We start from the raw sequence: 16818 nt of genomic DNA, 5'->3' as shown, positions 1-16818 counted from the left end.
TTTGTATGTTTTTATGGCCAAATAAATAATAATAATATTAATAACAAACACCATCCAAACTTTATCGGTCTCTGAGTGTAGCTATTTTTATTTTGTATATTTTCAGAGGGGGTGGTTCTCCCATGGACATTCATATCATCGAATAGTCAATGAATTCACTAACATATGGCCTTCACTGTGCTCTGAATAACATTCTCTTCATATTTGTATACTTTCATCTTATCGTGTTCCGGCGTCAATAAGGCCGTGAGTTGAAAGAAGCAGTTCGGGATAAGACATTGATATTGCACAAACTGTATGCGCAGAAGATAATAAATCACTTAAATCCTGGAATATCAATTTGCAGTTCTGTTTACCTTTGACAATCTCAGGTCCTTGTGTTTTATTTGGGAAAATATATGCATATTTTAATATAGAGGCAATATTTTGATTGATTTTCTAATATTTATAATCCTAGTTTTCGAATTTTCCTCCTAATGTTGCAAAGATACATGGCTCATATCATGTAGAGAGCATTTCTTATGTTATTAAGGTCATTATGTGTATGCGGAAGTGTGCGGACCAAATGATAGCATATTTTTTTTGTCACCCAATCGTCTGCTTCTTAATTTTGCTGCTTCAAATCTGAGGCATGTGGATTTAAAAGCATTTTTTAACACTGGGCATCAGCCGGCAAAACCAAAACCAAGAATGCTATCCCTTTGCAAATAAGATACGCTTTAGTAGTCGCTATTGTCAAACACCTGTATGCACATAATCACCAGGCGGCGGATCCCCTTCGATCAAAGAAATGATAGCGTTGAAGTCCATCTCTAATAGCTCCATGAACGGGATATATCCCGATAATGCCCCATTTGCATTTTGTTTTATGATCATCATTCATGTCGCAAGAGGACGGCAGTCGTATTTTCTTTTGTCCTTCCATGGAAACAGACATCTGATTGAGCAAACTTGTTTGATTATTGGAACGCAAATCCCCATGCATGCCAGTTTTTAAACTCGCTGAGTAACACAGTGCATCTGCTACATGAAGGATATTGATCAATACCTATACAGTAGAGGATAAAATGCCAAAAAATTATTTAGTATTGATATTCTCGATTGCATAAACAGTCTGTAAGGCCCGGTCACATATTATAGCCTGACGCAAGGCCCACGCGTTAGATTTTAGTCAAAAGTGTGGACAAAATGATCGGTGCATCGTTGTACGCCCCACTCTGGTAAGGAATCTGGGAAAGGCGCTAACGGGCTTGCAACGAATGCATCACGCGTTGCCGACGTGTTGCGTGTATACATGTATTGGGCGCGTACAGACCGTACATAGATCGCATTTTTTTCTAGAACTCCCAAAGGTTCTTTTAGAAAACGATCAATATGAGCCTCAATTTGTCATCATCCATGAGGGCTGGATGAAAAGTGACGAGGAAGGTGGTGCTTGGCGCGCTTATAATTATACCTCGCCATGAGTACACGATAGGCACACGCCACTAGGAACACACAAGAAGAACGTTGAGTGCGCTAGAGGGCCCGATCAGCAATCACTCAACTCGCTGCACATTCACTGGGAAAGCGGTAAAAGCACGTTATACCCCTTTTCCACTAGGGCCAGGACAGCGTCAGGACAAGGCGCGGAATGTAATAATTGCAATCCGCAACCCTTCCGCAACCTGTCCGGACATTCCTGGGAGTGTCCGCACGCTGTCCTAAACCCTTCCTGGTGTTCGGGAAATCAAAATTTGTCCGCATCCAAATTTTGGTCTCGACCAAAATTTCGACGCGGATATTGAATTCCTGACACCTTCGGGACCTTGTCCTTACGATGTCTTGATGATGTCCCGCCCTTCCTAAACCCTTCCGCGTCTTCAGGAAGCCATCCGCGATCAGGTGGGTGTTTCATAAAGCTGCTCGTAAGTTAAGAGCGACTTTAAGAACGACTGGTGATCCTTTTTTGTGATAAATGACGGTTCACCATTATATTTTTAGCGCGTAAGAAAGGTTCACCAGTCGTTCTTAAAGTCGCTCTTAACTTACGAACAGCTTTATGAAACACCCACCCGGTAGCAAAGAAGAAGCCATGCCGAATGTTTCAGGAACGTGCGGATTGGAATAAGAAGGCAAGCGGACAGTTTCAGGAACGTGCGGATTGGAATAAGAAGGCAAGCGGACTGTTTCAGGAACGTTCGGACTGGAATAGGAAGGCAAGAGGAGTGATTCAGGAATGTGTGGATCCATTGCTAATATGTATGGAACGAGTACACAAATAGCAAAAGCCATTTGAAGTCAGTGCGCTTGATAGGGCAACGGGATGATACAAGTAACGAGTACGGGGTCAAGGGGCCTAATTATTGTATCACTAAAAAAACATGAGGAATTAAAATTTCAAGCAGTGTTTTAAACATATTACGCGAGCGCAAAGCACGAGCAGATTTTTTTTTTTTTTTTTTGGGGGGGGGGGGTTACAGACTTGAAGGAGGTATATTTCAAGCACTTTCTACTGATCAGAAAAGTGGACTTTTCAAATATTTCTTGCAATAGTTAAGCTGGCAATGATGCTAGCAGATTATTTCGTTCTGTACTGAACATAAAACAAAGTTTCATGCAACGTTTGATTTAACTAGAGTATTTTAATGTATTCGACTGAAAAAAGGACCACATAGGCAGCGCTTGACTTTACGAATAGGACAAATATCATAACAAAATTAATAATACAGGTATAGATTTCAAACTAAAATTCAAGTTAAAAAATTAATATTTCTATTGCATTTTAAGCACTTTGTTTGATCATGAATGAGATGCCATTAATAAGAAATAATAATAAACATGATAAATATCGCTTTTGTCAGAACGGCTCAAAACGATTTACAGCATATTATTACCCCAGTCAATTATGTTTTTTTTACCCCAGGATTCATTTCAACCCTCCATGAAAAGTGCACAATTTCCACACCCTGTGAAGCATTCCTTGCATTCATCGCAGCCTCAAAATGGCGCTGGCAAATTCAAGCATACAATAACTTTCGCATCCAACTTGGTACCCATTTAGCACCTGGGTCGAGAATGGCAAGGTATGCAATACACCTTTCCAAAGGACGGTATATAGACCGCGGTGGGAATCGAACACACGACTCTCCGTTTACAAGCGGGAGTCAGAACCACTACACCACGACTCCAAAAAAGGCCTTCCTGAAAAAGTCGTGCACAGAACATGTTTCTCACAAACATAAAATATGAGCGCGAAGCGCGAACTTCTTTCAAACATCAAGGACGAAAAAGAAAAGACCTAAGTATTTTTCATAAAAATGAACAGCGTGCACAATTTTCTTAATTAAACTATTGAAAGTATGAAGAGCGAAATGAACCATTAATTTTTACAATTGACCTAGCTGAAACGCTGATATTCTCCCAGTCTGTCAATTTCTTCACTCTTCTTCCTCTTTTCCACTCTTATTTGGTTATTCAAGTTTTCCTTTTTTACGCAGCCAATAGAGCGCAGCGATCGCATTCGGCCTCCTGGAATTGCCCATTTACATTTTTCTTTTTTTAGTCTATATCTTAATTGGTACAAGAGGAGGCAAAGGCGATTAGGCACTGGATTCACAATTTCGTCCAAACATTAAAACTGATATTTCTAATATTACACACTCATAATCTCGGCCAATTATTTTCTGCTCATTATCGCGATCTCCTTTGTTTGTTCCCATTTCTTTTGTATTATCTCTTTAATACTGGGAGGAGTAAGCCTGCAGCAGGGAGAGGAGGGCCGTATCAGTACGGCATTCCTCCCCCTTTGTTTTTCTTTTCCACCATATCATTTTTTAAGTTTCCTTTTCCATTTCACTTATATTTCTTCTGTTTGTAATTTTTTTAAAGGGGAAGCAAGACCACCTCGCCCCTTGGTCCTCTTGTGCCTGTCGAATGCAATTTGCATCCTAACTTCCCGTTTTTTCCTCTTTTGTAATATATGTATTAATTTGTTGAAAAATTATTAGAAGTAATGTTATAAAGGGAGCCTCGACTTTGGTATGAACATATGCAGTCTTTTAAAAGTTACCTTAGATCCGAGATAATTTATTGTCATGTATAAAAATGCACAAAATCTGCTTTTAAAAAGTGAATACTACATTACACCGACAAACACAATTGCTTTTTATTAGCCTACATATTTCAACAATCAAATACATGTAATGTGAGCGCGAAGCGCGAGCTGAACATTGTTTACATTCTCACCTAAACACAGGGCATTTTAAGCACCTTTTAAAATCACGAACAGGATAGGGGTATATGACTATACACTTGATGTGAGCGCGAAGCGCGAGCCGAAACGAAATTCGACATCTTACGTTTTGTAAATCAAAAAAAGGATGGATAGTTGGATAAATGGATAACATTCCTACATTAATAATTTGATAATCTGATCTCAAACTGGAGCAAGATTCGTATCTAAATAAACATGCGTGCGTGTGTTTAGATTCAAACCTAGAATCTGGATATTCTAATTACATTCTTTATTATAATATCAATAATAAGAGCGCGATGCGTGAGCTAAAGATATTTGATTTTCCGATCTAAAAAAAATAATCTAAGCGCAATTACGAATTGGATATGTATCGCGCTTAATAATTGATGCGAGTGCAAAGCGCAAGTTGATATTTTTATCAATACACATATTTGAGTTGCGACCTGCACATTTTAAGGACATTTTTTTTGTCGAGATGAAACTTGTCGATATTCCGTTCTGAAAAAACGGACAATGATTATTAGGAAATCATGAAAATATTATTTTACTTATTAATCTAATAAGCCCAATGAGGACGCGAAATTGATATCAAGGTCAGTGTAATAATGAATAAGATGCATGGGTTAATATACCTTCAACAAAAATAATGCGAGCGCAAATTGCGAGCAGAAAATTTTGATAAACTGTCATGAAAGAGGAATTTAAAATAATTTGTTACAATATTGATATAGGTATACATAACTTCCCAATCAAAATGCAAGTGCGCAGCTTTAGCTGATACTATTCAGAATCAGACTAGCTTAAAAAGGGATATTTTTCAAAAAAAAGTTATGGAATACACACAGAAAATATTTACTTGACGAATCAAATAATGCTAGTGCGCAGCGCGAGCGGAAAATGTTGATATTTAGACCATAAAATATAGTCATTTTACAGAAAACTATAAAATATATTTGTAAATAAAAAAAAAATAAAAACGCAGTGTCCGAGAAATATATTGTATATTTACTTCACAACTTGATATTTTAAGCTCAATATAAGCCTATTGAGCAAGCTATGTATCTCATAGATTTATTTATTTATTTCACATCTTTATCCAGAGTAGCCTGTTCAGCTTTATACAAACAAATATATGTTAAATTACACAATATATACAATTAAAATATTCATTAAAAATCGCCTGTCTTCCACAGGGCTCTGCATAAATACCAAAAAACATATAATTCATAACATAAAGAAAACATAAGTAAAGAAAACATATATACACATCAAAATAAGATTTGGAATGTGAAAGTAAAAGGACATTGTAAGATAGTAAGAAAGAGATAGAGAGAGAGAGAGATGGGGCAGAGGTAAACAGAGAGAGAGAGAGAGGCAGAGAGGTGGAGGGAGAGAGAGAGGGAAGAAAATGTGAGAGAGGGAGAGAAAGAGAGAGTTCAGGAGCAAAGGTAATTACGTAATATTTGACCAGTCAGGCATATTCTTATGAATAGCATAAAATAGCATAGGATAAAAACCAAATCGAGGAAGTGATCATGCATTTCTAATAAAACACAATACATGTAGCATGTGCTGTAAGTATGAGAAGTGATGTCATATTCTTATCTGTGATTCCATTATATCATTTTAGGAGTAATTTAAAGGAGGCTGGCCGCTTTTCTAGTCGCGTAGCGTCCGGATGGTTGTTCCACTTTGTGGCCCCTGAATAAAGGAAATAATTTTGATAAAAAGAGGTGGAACATTTTGGGAGTCTCAAAATCAGTTTATTTGATCGTCTAGAGTTCCTCATTAGTACGGTGTCTAGAAGTACAATTCTACGTGGAAGTATAGGTGGGGCAAGTTCATGAATTATTTTAAACATTGTGCAGCAGGCAGATTTCCAAAAGAGTTTGTCCAATGTTGGCCAAGATAATTTATTAAATACTTCATTGGACGGGGTTTCCCAAGTTAAGTGTGAAATTAAGTATGCTGCCCTTTTATGTAGGCGATTAAGGATATCGTAATTGACATCACTTCTCCCTGTCCACACATTGCAACAAGAGAGAAAATGGGGCACTATATACCCCAGTAAATCTGTGACAATTGTTCAGCGGAGAAGGTAGATCTCAGTCTCCTCAAAATACCCAACTTTTGCTTAACATCTTTTGCAACTTTGTTTGTATGACTCCTAAAATCTAGATATGAGTCAATGATAGATTAGGCAATGCGAGCACAAAGCGAGCGAAAATTCAAAAATAGTGACATGAAATCCCCCCCATCATCGTATTTTATTCATTCATCTTTCTCCTCTAATTTTTCCCCTTCATTTTCTCTTCCTTTTCCTCTCTTTCCATTTTTTCTTGTTTGCTCGTTCCAAAAAGTGGGGAGGGGGGCATTTGATATCAAATGCCCCTCCTTCCAAAGAGTGAGGGGACACGTCTCCCTGTCCCACTGGGATTTCCACCAATGTATGCAATTTGATTTGAAGTAAAAGAAAATTCTATATAGCCTTTGTAGTCGAAAAACTGTTTAAAAATAGCGCACTTTCATGACGAATTACTTCATTCTCGCCTGCTCCTAAATCGGATTTAATAACAAAATCAAGGTTTCGTAAAAAAAACGCTACCCAAACTCTAAATAACACCCCTAAATTCATAAAAAAATATAAGAACGATAATTTTCTTGAAGTATTCGCAACTTTTGTATTCCGAAATTGCATTTGCTTCAACGTTTTTTTCCGCTCAAAAGAAGTCATAATTGAGAGGAACTGGTGTGGTTTATGACGCCAGATAAATACAATTTTTCAAGATGCCAAGGTAGTACCTATCGGATTATTGATATGTACGCCCACAACTTAACCTTGGCCAAAAAGTGCATATACTCTCACTTGTTTGTATCTAAAGCATGATGTGTTCAACATTATGCGTATTTCTTATATTTGTAATGCATTTTTACCTTAAATGACCTTTGACTGACGTATGCGTAATTTAAATACTCAGTGATCTACCATTTGCATTTCATTTTCATTAGCTTCTTTCTAGCCGTAGCTGTCGTTATATTGAATGTTTTGTCTTCTACAATGTCTCCTGCTGCCAATGTTATCTCTTAAATTTTTATCTGTTAACATTTTGTCCTAGTCTGTGAGGAGCTCACAATATGCATGTACAAGCAGTGCTTCCGAGCTGGAACCTCCATTTTCTTAACTTATAAATCCTAAGCATACTTTGTGGTTTTTTTTTACATTTTTTTTTCTAAGGTGATTCTATAAGGCCTTTGTATAAGACTTTGCAGGAGAAGAAGAATTAGTGAGAAAGAGAAGGAGGATAATGACTAAAAAAGAAGCTGGATAATAGCAATAATTATAATAAAGAAAAAAAAGAAGAAAAAGAAGAAGAATAAAAAGACAAAAAGAAGAAGAAAAAGAAGAAAAGGGGGAAAAAAAGAACGGAAATAAAAGCAGATGAAAGAGATGAAAGAGCAGATAAAAAATATGAAATTGTATTTATTTATTGATTTATTTATTTATTTATTGATTTATTTATTTCATTTCCAGGCAAGAAAACATGACAGCAATATAAACATTACAAAAGGAATGTAAAATTGAGCACCAGCCAATGCCTGGGGATCACCTAAAAGAATTGAAAATTCTGTCGAGAGGTTCTCCACATTGGCTGGTCTCTACATGGAATAACACAAAATAACAATAAATTCAAACATGTAATTACAATACTTCTATATAAATAAACCTTCATCGTAATATGAATGGAAAGAAAACAAGGTAATCAAATTAATACTAAAAAAAAATAATAATAATAAAATAAAAAATAAATAAATAAAACGCAGATTTGGTCAAATCAGAAATTAGTCATTTAGCAAATTAGAGACAGAGATGGTAGGTCAATTTATTGAATTTTGACAGTCTGATTGTAATGAATTCCAATCTAATAACTTTATTTAGCAAAAACCAAAACAAAACAAAATCTAAACATGCCAGTCAATTTAATTGAGTTTATGTAACTTGGATGGATGAGAAGGCAGGGGCATGATAAAATCATAGTCAGAATAATTAAAATTTAATTTTTTAATTTAAATTGCAAGTAAAATTCAGTTTTGTTTAAAAGATATTTTTAAATTTATATTAAACATCTCATCGAGTGTCGGTGAATATAATTTGGAGAAAAGTTGGCTTGTGTATTAACTTCATATCATTAAGGCGAATATACCAGCATGACTGTCGACTTCTTTATCAAAAGTTCTTCAACCATTAGGGAAATCAAAACCTAAAACAAACAAAAACAATAAAGATATTGTCAACAGAATGATTTACTCTACTGGATACATTGCTATTTCCAGAAAAATCCAGCTCACAGATATTTGAATAACGGGAAGAGAAGGAGCGGGGGCGTAAGGCGTAATTTTATTGGATCTCATCTAAAGTACGTATCAAAATCCCTTCAAACAGTAACGTAATATAGGGGAGTAGAAACGTGAAACTAAAAATGAATGATGTATATTTTCAACAAAATGACTTTCTCTGCTAGATAAATGGTGTATCTTGACAATTACTATTTCCTAAATAATCACATTCACACAATGTAACTACGGGGTGGGGGCATGGGGGACACGTGCCCCCCAATCGGCTGGCCAAAGGAAAAAAAAACAGGGGAAAAGGAGAAAAAGAGGGAGAAAGGCAGAGAAACGTAGTGGGAAAGAATAAATTACTGTTCATCATAGTTATAATTATGTTATACTATATAAGAAACATTGTTTTTCATGACTTTATGAAACATAATTTGCTCAGGGCCTATTGTTCCTGATGCACGCATATACATTATGATCATGTTGTACTAAAACTTCCGGTTTCAACTATGTACACCATATATATTCTTCACACTTCGAGTTATCAAGTTGTTTTATATAGCGACATAAGCTTCTTTTTCATGACTACTTAAAGTGATTGCCCAATTTTAAGGTCTTAATATATAACATTTGCTATCCGTGCTTCCGTTCACATTAGTCATGTTAGTAGATTGGTGATATTCGTCTGCCCTTCATGAATTCCTAAAATCAGTCCTTAAAATTTCCCCTTTTTTATCTGAATATCAACAATTTTCAGCTCGCGCTTCGCACTCGTATCATTTGGTTAGTGACATACTTATAGTTTTAGTGAATTCCTACAAGCAAGACTTAGAATGCCTCTCTTCATATTTGAATTTCCAAAATTTTCAGCTCGCGCTTCGCGCTCGCAATATTTGATTGGTGAGATGCGTATATTAATCATGATTACTATGACTACAAATGCTTCATGTGTTTAGATATAATTCTAACAAAATCAGCAAGCGCTTGGCACTCGCATTGTATGACCTTGGTGAAAAATGTATACTCTTAATGGATTTCTAAAATATAGTCCTTAAATGTCCCTGTTTGGGGTTAGTCTATACAAAAATTTCAGCTTTGCGCTCAAAATGACAATAAACATATATAGCGCATATCACAGTGACAAAATCACGTATCTACGCGCTATGCGTCTCCATGTTATTAGATCTCACCTAAAACATGTAAAATGAGGCTTGACATATCAACGTTTAAAACATTTTTGCTGAATAGGTGCATGGCAGTGACAGAAACAGGAATTAGAGGGCGGGGTAGAAACGAGGTAGGTGAGAGGTAGCGGTGTTTTTTTTTTTTTTTTTTTGGGGGGGGTATCATATCGGGGCAACTTCACAGCTGCCCCTGCCTGGACCCCCACTATTTTCTATAGAATCATAAGCATATCAGTGTCTTATGCATTTTCATGAACCAAGTTTAATTCTGAACTAATGTTGAGTGATCATAAGACATATCTGACATTATCAAATACTATATCAATACCATATTACTACTTATTCAATACTTTTCTAGGAAGTAAAAAAAGGAAACATATAAGAGTTTACCAATTCCAACTTCATTAGAAAGCATCACTCACTCTTTTTCCAGTTAAACTCCTGCCGTACACTCATCTTATGAGTTTCTTTATTCACTACATTACTTATTGTACTCTACTCCCCCATTCTCAGTAAAGTTATGACGTACATATTGTTTTGGTCAAGTACTCAAGGTTGACCACCAGCTGTACAGTCTTGATCGATTACTATAAAAAAAAAAGGTTCAGTTCTGAACTCCAGTCAGAGTGGTTTCAGATTTGATTGGCTTGAGAGTCACCTTAGACTTACTTTGTTCATTTGCCATCAAGCTTCAAGCTTCATTTGCCCCCCCGCCACACACACAATTAAAAGGGAGTTCCAGGCTAAAAAGAATAAAATTTGAACAGATGAAGAAAAATCAGATAAACAAAACACTGAAAATTTGATATAACTCGGACTAGGAGTAACAAAGTTATAACATTAAAAAAAAGATTTAATGCAATAAACATTTACTGTTGTAACTTATTTTATCACAAGGGAGAAATATTCTTCACACATACATAAAAAAAGAAATGATTATAATAACATCAGAAAAGGGAAAGTGGAAATGTGAAATCAACAGACTACCTAGTGAATATTTATGACGATGTGCATGTAACTGTTTTCATAAAATATTGCTTAACTTTGCGAATTCAATAGAATTCATTAACTGTTATTTGCTCAGATTTAAATAAACTTTTTCAGCAATTCGCTCAGTGAATTAAGTTTACTCTTTATTCATTTAGACGGAATTATTTTCAGCCCGTAGTTCCCCTTTAAATACTTTACGGAAATACGAATTAATTAGAATTAATTGAAAAGGGTGGAATATATTAGGTGGAATATTTGATATTCATTTCAACATAGAATATACTATCATTGAAAAGGTTTGGTCTTTAATCAATACATACAGCAGTTGCATAATACTCGGTAAAGTTGTTATATATTACCACTAGCATGACTAGCATGACTAGGTGACGTACTGATTGTGGAGAAATTTTTTTAAAAAGAAAATTATCGAACAATACATAGTGAGCCTCAAAAAATGTATAGATATACAATCCTGCACAATAGTTAAAGCCTAATTAAAGTTTGGTAAAGCGTCAGTAGTGTGAATAAAACTCAGATTCATAGTCTACCAATGATTTGTGTTGATTTCTTTTTATTCTTATAAGTTACGTTTTTGATGATTAAATGTATATACATGTCTGTTTAAAACTTGATATCTAATTCGCGAATTTATTTTTCATCTAAATATGTTTTGTGTTGATCACTTGTATATTTCTATTACTGATTTCGTTGCTCTTTTCTATTTATCTTCAGTACATGTTCGAGTTTCATCTGTTATTTTGACATGGTTTTACTGTGTCCACCTTAAACATTATGTTAATGTTAAATGTGTTTTATTTGTTGGACCCCACGGAATAAGGCTGTCCCAGTCAAGCTGAATGTGGGCAATCCACCGTATTTGATTTTAATAGTCATCGAATGGATTTTTTACTCATTAGAATTTAAATATGGTATTTTCCAGCCGTTAGGATTTAAATTCAAATCGAACGCCCCCTCTCAGCAATGAATTTTATGTTTTTTATTTGGAATAGCGGATAGAGCACTTACTTTACATATTTACTAATTTGATATTAGAAAGCTACATTTACTGACAAACATCATGTCTTAAAATTCTCAGCCCATTTCATGATTGCGAAGGTATTTCATATAACTAAATATATGCAGATATTTTCAATTTAATTGGGCACCAAATTGAATTGTAATTTTATGTGAAATCTGTGAATTTATCGAATAGATTGATTGATTGATTTTATTCGTCAAGATTGATTTTATTCGTCAAGAATATCACAGGAGATTACAATGAAATTGAAGAATGCCTTGACAGGATATCCCATGAAAGCCGAAAGGCTTATTTCCAATGGGGTCCTATAGTTAGTATAAAACATTAACATATTGTAACAAAAAGTATAAACTACAACAAGTACTGGAATATTGTAAAAAAATAAAAGATAAAATAAGATACATACATACATATCCATCAGTCAAATAATTTGCAAACATCTGAAGCAAACAATGATCTTCCTTATATGTGAAACGAGATTATATTTTAACATACCCTAATGTTTACATTATCTACAATACTAGAAACCAACTGTATAAAATGTGTTATTTTTACTGGTAATGTTGTTCTCGAGCAGCTTCCAGTTTGAGGCGCTTCTTTAATGCACTCTTGAATTGAGGAAAAAAATTAATAGCTTTCACTTTATCAGGAAGAGCATTCCAAGATTGGATGTCATTAAAATAAAAGGTGTTCCAATATGTCCTTCACGTTGGTAATATGAAATTAAAATTACAGCTATTTCGAGTACCGTACCTATGGATATTTGATACACTGGCGAAATTATTTGCTATATAATGATCTAATTTATCCGAATATAATATTTTATGCACGTGGTGTAATACTAATTGTTGCGACCTGTGATCTACATGAAGCAATCCTGCCTTTTCAAGTTCATTATATCCGACATGATCTTGGTCCTAAAACATTTATGTATCTAACAATTTTATTTTGAATTATTCTTAGCTTTTTCTTATCCGTAACACCCAGACTACCGTACCAAGCCGCATTAGCATAGTCGAATAAACATTATATTAAAGCAAAGCATAAAATACGTCTAGACTTCATGTTCAAACATGTTTGATATCTATACAAAAAATTCAAGCGTGAATTTGCCTTTTTGGCGATTGAGTCTACCAAACCCGTCCATGATAAGTTACTTGTTAAATTAATTCCCAAATATTTTACTGAACCTTTTCTGTCAATTACCTGATTATTATATGAAACCTTGAAATCGTGTGTATATCTAAACTTTCGTTTCGAAGAAAATAAAATGCTTTCCGTTTTCCCAACGGGTAAACTAAGCTTGTTGTCAGACATCCATTCGATTCAATTTTATCAATTATCTTGTGATTTGTATCTGAATATAGCAAGACACTATCATCAGCATATAAAATTAATTTAGATTCGTTAATACAAGTTCACATATCATTGATGTAAGACATAAAAAGAATGGGGCCTGAAATGCTTCCTTGAGGGACTCAGCATTTAATAGGCAGTGAATCAGAAAGAACCATCTGCAGGGTAACTACTTGATGACGGTTAGACAAATAATTATGATCTAAACCATGTCACACATGCAGAGTCTTAACCCATCACTTCCAATTTCTTTAAAAGTATGTTATGATTTACAGTATCAAAGGCTTTTTGTAAGCCTAAGAGAACTATTCCAACCATGCGCCCATGTGAAATTTCATTCCTGACAAAATCTGTTAAATGCATTAAACAAGTTTCAGTAGAATATCCGTTACAAAAAGCCAGACTGAAATTTATACATCAGATTGGTTTCTTGAAAGTATTTCTCCACTTGAGCATGAACAGATTTTTTCCAAAATTTTCGACACTACAAATAAAAAACAATTGTAGTTTACATAAATCACACCCTTTTTGGAGCACATGGATCGACATGATCTAGTAATGATATTGAATAGTGACATTCAGTTTTGGGGGATTTATCAAACCTAAAGATAAGCTTTAACAATATAAGGGTGAACCTTGACCAAAGAAATGGTAATCTGGGATAAAAACTTAATTAAAAACCAAGTTTTGTCAAAATCGGCTATAATATAATAGAGTTATGAAAGTGTGAAAAGTCTTGCAACATTTTCCATAGGGATCCTTGAATTGGCAAATATACTCCGAAATGGCCGATTTTGTGAACTGACTCTAAATTTGTTTTGTACACTTATTTTAATATTTATCACTTTATTTTTACATATTTCTGATTATCTCTTCCTGACCGTGATATATGTGACTCGGCATACCGAAATGAGAGACAAGTCGGAATTTTTCAAATCCAACTTTTTTAGTGATTATTATTCCCCGTTTCTTTACCTTTAATTTGATATATCACTCGACCCTTAGGAGTAAATATTAGTGGAGATATTAGCTTTAGAATGGAGGAAGAATTTGGCTCTTGAAAATAAAAATCAAGAGAAAAACGCCTTCGAAGTTTGACTTCCGTTTTGACCCTGCTCCATGAAAAAAATATATTTTGCCACCGCCGAGCTAGCCGAAAGGCCCTAGTAACCGCGTGCCAAAAAAGGCGAAACGATTAACCAATGAGGAGGCTGCATTGAGAACAATAGTCAACTTGTTAGTCACGCGCGACTGCAAGACGAAACAACGTTCCACGTCAATCAATTATCGTCTACGTACACATCATTGGTTAAACCGGGGTTTTATAATAATCTTCGTGAAAGAAAAAAAGAATGCCATGATCTCCCTTATTAATTAAATAAAAGGCGGGGTTAAAAAGTTGGATAAGGGGGATCCTTTGTTTTTATTTCTCTGCCACAGCCCGTTCTATGTTCTATTGCTTTTGATTTTATGTAGATTAAAAATTATAATCACAAGCCCTTTGAAGCACTTTACTTCAGGGGCGTTGGAGCGAATTTGAAGGGAGGGGGGGGGGCACTAGGAAAAATGGCACCTTCTCGTTAAAAGGGAACTAAATCTTTTTTTTTTAAAAGAAAGGCATCTACAGTAGTGTGGTGAGCGATTTTTTTTTTAGTTGGCTGTAGTATCGACGCTGCGAGCGAGCAAATATCCACTTTTTTTCTAACGAAAATCCAATTTGTCTTAGATTTTTACATAGGCCTATTCAGAATAATGTCATATCTCTCTTTCCTTCTCTTATTCTTTCTTTTTTCTTGCTTGTGATTTTTGTTGTTGTTTTTTTTTTTTTTTGGGGGGGGAGAATCCCCCATCTGTACTCATCTACCCACTCACGTACCTGACACATGAAACTTACTAATGCACGTATGATTATTTTTTTCCCTCAGAATATTGCTTATTTCTTGTTTAAAAGGGGCACTCGTTATACACCGTGACAAAACTTGTCCTTCCCAGGTGAAAGAGGCACAGCGTGTTGGTAAGAGCTAGGGGCACTTTATTTGGGTAAAAGGGGCACTGATAAGAGAAAGGTCACCTATATCAGAAAGCAAAGGGGTCCCTTTAACGGAATAAAAACGGGCCCTTAATTCTCGGGTGTGAAATGGGCTGCACGTACAGAACACGTTTGTGATGGCATTTGGGGGTAGAAATTGGCATACGAAAAATGGCACTTGCTTACACACACAAAAGAGAAGATCAAACTGGGAAAGAACGATAAACCGAAATATGAAGAGGATAAAACAAAGATAAGAACAAGAAGAAAAAGGGCGTGGAGGAAAAGACGATGGATGTGGCAAGGAAGAATAAAGAACGGCTGTGATATAAAAAAAATAGAAGATCGAACGGGGAGAAGAAGGATATAGAACAACAAAAAATAAGAGGGGAAAAGAAGAGGAATAAGACGTTCGGATGAGCAAGAAAGAGAAAGAAGGAAAGGGGGAAGAAATGAGGTAAAGAGGAAGAAAATAGAAATGGAGGGGGAGGAATAAGATCGTGGGGATGAGCAGGTGAGAGGGAGAACGAAAACAAAAATAATATAAATTATTAAGGAGGAACGAAGATAAAAGGAAGAGGAATGAGGCGGTGGGTGAGGGAGGGAGAAAAGACGGAAGGAAAGAAGAAAGAAAAACCGGCAAAAAGAGAGAAGAACGAGAAACAGAATTATGTGAATAGAAATGAAAAAGAAGAAAAGGTGAAAATAGGGGGGAAAGGTGGAGGGTGAAGAAAGGGCAGAGAGAAGAAAAAAAAGAGGAGAAAATAATCGACATAGAAAAAAAGAGATCGAAAGGGGAAAAGAACGGAAAACAGAAGAGGAATTAACGAATAAGATTAAAGAAGAGAAAGGGGTTGAGGAAGAATAAGGGGGGGGGGGATTTAGAAAGAAGAGACTGACTGATCTGAAAGAAAATTGCGAACGAAAAGGGGGAGCAGTAGAAAGGAAAAAATAAAACACAAGAAAGACGAAAGAAGAAGGTAAGAGAATAACAGAGAGGGAAAGAGAGAATAGATCTGGGCAAAGTCGAATGGGACAACGTGACAATGACTTTTAGGAAATGATAATTTCAATAGGTGTATTTTAAATGACTAATATTTTCAATCAATATCGTAAGACCCGTATACCATTATCCAAAAATTAAAAATGCAGGCCTACTGCATGGTCCCATATTTCATTTGTCAAAGTCAGGGGCGGATCCAGGATTTACCAAAAAAGGATTTTTTTTTGTTGGTACTTCGTACCCGCCAAAAAACTGACAAGAAAACCACATTTTTGAAAAGTTCAATATCTCCCCTTTAATTTGATACCTAAATTACAGAAAATGGTCAAGAAATAACAAAGTTCTGGTCATTTGAAATAAGGCTTGAATTTCAATAATTTCATAAAATGAAGAGGTTCTCCAGGCTGGCTTTCAAACTCACTCGACACTCCGTTTTGTTGGCCTATCAATCTACCGCTAACGCCCCCGCCTAGTACCAACTACCATTATTACAAAAATAGCCCTTTAGAAGTTGAATCCCGTTTGTTAACTTTCAGAAGCCCCCTTTTCAATTTCAGAATACCTATTGAAAGCGATGCTTTTGATCTTTCTTTTGAGGCTCATTGAACCGATCGATCGAGCGGACGGTCGGCGGACGCCGCC

This window comes from Lytechinus variegatus, chromosome 4 (assembly GCF_018143015.1).
Source record: "Lytechinus variegatus isolate NC3 chromosome 4, Lvar_3.0, whole genome shotgun sequence".
NCBI lineage: Eukaryota > Metazoa > Echinodermata > Echinoidea > Temnopleuroida > Toxopneustidae > Lytechinus > Lytechinus variegatus.
The sequence above is the reverse complement of the archived record's forward strand: the minus strand, read 5'-3'. Positions refer to the sequence as shown.